The following is a 4110-nucleotide window of genomic DNA, read 5'->3' as shown; positions in this document are numbered from 1 at the left end:
GGTGTAAAAAAATGAGATGTTCTGGATGCAATGATGGCAGGTAGGGATGTTACAGGAAAAGATCAGGTAAGGATGGGGCACAGGAGAGGAAGATGCAGAGAGATGACTGCAATGGGGAGCTTTTAACAGGCATTGTGGAAACAGTGCAATGAGAATTTCCAAGAACCTGTAAGGGTGAGTCCTTATTGAGGACTCCTAGTAATCAAGAATAAAAAAGCTGAACCAGCCGTCTTCTGCAACCACATAAGGATTCCATTATTGGATTGGGAAACCAAGGCAGCCACAAAATTAGAGAACCACAATTGTCCTGCATGCAAAATATTCTGGTGCAATGGTGGATCAGCCCTTCAGCTGTGTCCAACAAATGACTGTTTAAACTTGAAGCTCTAGCTCTGAGAGGAAAACCAAGCCTGATACTACCTGAGTAGCCAAGGAATCAGAACTTGAATGTCTTCAAGAACTATTGTAGAACAAAATAAAATTAATCAAGATAAAATTTAATGTAAACATTCATAAGTATATTTTGCTATAATCACAAATTGGTGCTTAGCTCAATTGTCATCAGAGAGGCTTCTCCCTGCAGCTGATAGGAGGACATGTGGAGATCACTACCCAAACATTTGCTTCAGCTCTATGAATCATGTGGAAGAAGGCGTGAACATAGTGAGATCCAGAGAGTTTGCAGAATAGAGGAGAACCTGGTACACAGAATGAACTGAGCAAGGCTCATAGGTGTTTACTTATGGTATTCCTAAAAGTAGGTCTTGTAGTGACTCTTTTGACTGATCTTGGGAGACTTTTCCTTCTACTGAGTTACCTTGGTCAGGCTTGTATAAGGGTTTGTGCCTTGATTTACTTTACCTTGACATGATGTTAAGTTGATATCCATGGGAAGCTTTCTCTTTTCTGAAGGGAAACAGAGTAGCAGTGGATTTGGGGGAATGGAGATTGGAGACAGGGTTGGAATGAGTGGAGTTAGGGGAAGCTGTAGATTTAATCAAAGTTCATTTATCCTCATAACCTTTAATATCCCAAAAAGCTAAAATTTCCAAATTCTCTTCTGATACTGAAGACAGTCTCTTGACTATTACATTTTGTAAAATCAAGAAACAAGTTAAGGATTTCCAACATACACAGATGGACACAGAGTCCATTCCTATTCATAGTAAGAGGAAAATGGCTGCATTCCAGCCCCAAACTCAGGAAGGTATCCCTTACTCATGTACATGTCACACCAGCAAGAATATCAGTCTGGTCCCCAGACTGATAGTTGGGAAACCAGCATGCAAATGATCTAGTCTCCCTGAATGTGGGTGTCAGTGAGAAGGCCGTGGGAATCTATGGGGCCCCTTGTAGTGGATCAGTACTTATTCCTAGCATCGGAATGGACTTTGGGAGCCCATCCCACATAAAGGGATAATCCTTGAGCCTAGACACAAGAGGATTGTCATAGGCCCTATCCCAAAGGATATAACAGACATTGAAGACCCCCTACGAAGGTGTCATGCTCCTTGGGGAGCAGAAAGGGTATGAGATAACTAGGATGTTAGTTGGGGGGATAGAGGAGCAGGGACGCAGTGGCACCTGATTAACATGTGAAATAATCTTTCTCATAAATTTAAAAACTGAAAAGAATAACAGGTAAGGTGGCTCACCAGCTCATGAAACATCCACAGTACCTAATTCCCACACAGAATCCTCCAATATCTCATTAGCTGCAACCCTCAAATCCATGATCCCATGAACAAATTGGATGAATAACCTCTGCTCAAGTGTAGGTAACCAAAGTCAGAAGAACAACTAGGCAAAATGAGGCAGAGAAACCCTTCTAGACCAGAGTTCATGCAAGCTATCTGAAATACACATTGGTTCCTCTCCAGTGGCTATTGTCCATGATTTCAATAACCCCCATCACTATTTACAATCCATCTCTATGTTGTAACCTCCAATTTAGAAAAATCCTTGTGCTTAAACGAAGGATACACCATTTTCCAGAATTCCATATGAGCCAAGTGACCAAAGAATTTTCACCGTCTCTCCATGCCCCCTCATCACTATCACCAGGGGTCACCCTAAGCATGCTTCCTGTGGCTGGCTACATGTGTAACTGGTCACGCCCCCTAGGGTGTGAATAGTGTAATGAGAAGGTAATTTAAGAGTTGGGGACACATGTGGGAAAGCCCCTCTCTTTTCCCTGCTGTTCTGGCTTGCACTGCTTTTAATTATATATGGGTAAGCATTATCTGATTATGCATTGGTAATTCACTGATAAGTTTCTATCCTCTCTTCCGTTTTTACAGCCTCAAACTTTGGCACTACTCCCTTCCGGAACAAAGAGCATACCAACAGCAGGATTTCCAGCCCAAACATTGTGGTAAGATTCCCTGTTCAATAATGAGCCACACAGATCAGAAGATCATAGAGCAACTAGAAGTCAAGAAAAAACACCCTGTCAACAAAGGAAAACTGAAAAATAAGCACCTAGACCCTCAATCACCTCAAAGCAAGACAACCAGACACTAGCATAAAATACCAAAAGACACCACAGCAATGAGTCACTGCCATATTCTGGATATCCTACTACAGTAAGCCATAAATATTCCAACACAGTTGAAGCACAATTAATACGAACTTTATAAAGATGGCAGAAGTCCTTAAAGTTGAAGTGAATTAATAATCCCTTACAGAATTCAGGGAAAGTATAATAGAAATATTGGAGAAAATTAATAAATCCCTTAAGGACAGTCAAAAAACAAACTAATAAACAGTTGATGAAATGGATGCATCTGTTTAAGAACTAAAAATCAAAATAGAAGCAATAAAAACAACAATTGAAGTAATTCAGGATGTGAAAATCTATGTAATCCAACAGCACCTATAGAGGCAAGCCTCACCAAAAGTATACAAGACATGAAACAGAGAATTTCAGGCTTTGCAGGAATGATTTATGAAATTGACATCCAGAACATCTGCAACACTGTGAAAACATCAAATATAAGAATGATAGGAATAGAATGTGAATAAACTCAGGTCAAAGTCTCAGAAAATACTTTAAAAAATTCATAGTCAAGATTTTCCTAAATTAAAGAAGCATATAAGAGAACACAGCCAACAGAATCATAGAGGCTCACAGGGGTCTGCATCAGGCTTGATGAGGATGTCCTTCTGTATATATGTTTCTATCATTTGTTGATGAATAAAACACTGTTTGACCAAAAAAGCAGGAAGATATGCAGGACTAGGAGAGGAGGACGATTTTAGAAATGGTGGGCAGAGAGACTCCACCTGAGACAGATGTGATATAGCCAGCAAAGAATCCACGGTTCTGAGCATGCTCCAGTATGCCAAGGCCACGTGGAAATACAAACATTTGTAGAAATGTGTTAATAATTCAGACAGAGTTAGCCAATAAGAAACCCTAGTGATCAGCCAAAAGTTTAATAATTAATATATCATATGTGTGCTTGTTTATTGCTGAGAAGCCTGCCAGGACAAGAAAATCCAGCAGCACATGTCTTCGGTTATTGTTGTATGTCTTGGTGTTTTTGTGTAACTACTGACAGTAGAAGTGGGTGTGTGTCTCTGACTCTCTTGTCTGCTCTTGGAATCCTCGTTCTCCTGCTAGTTTGCCTCATCCAGCTTTGATAGGAGCGTTCATGTCTTGTCAAATTGCAATTCATCATGCAGAGTTTTGGTGATATTTTTGGATATGTTATCTACTCAGAAGTTAAATGGAGGAGGATCTGGTGGAGATTGGGGCAGTGTAGAGGACTGAGATGGGTGGAGATAGGGGAAAATGCAGGTGGGATATATTTTATGATAAAAGAATAAATTTAAGAAATAAAAAAGGAATATGGGCGCAGTGAGAAAGGATTTAACTAAGGCACTAAAACTCATCAAGGCAAACAACATAATCATGGAGCTATGCCATACACAGGTGGGGTATTATTCTCAAAAGGCTTAGATAGTTATATTCCTAAATGTTGTCATACATGTCTCTCCTTTGCAATTTACACTCTTTGGGTATCACAACATCCTATAGTCTCAAAATTCAACACTGGCTTCATCTGGAAAACTTCATGCAAAGAACTCTCACTGCATATTCACTGG

Source organism: Cricetulus griseus, unplaced genomic scaffold (genome assembly GCF_003668045.3).
Source record: "Cricetulus griseus strain 17A/GY unplaced genomic scaffold, alternate assembly CriGri-PICRH-1.0 unplaced_scaffold_62, whole genome shotgun sequence".
Lineage (NCBI taxonomy): Eukaryota > Metazoa > Chordata > Mammalia > Rodentia > Cricetidae > Cricetulus > Cricetulus griseus.
Note: the sequence above shows the minus strand (reverse complement) of the source record.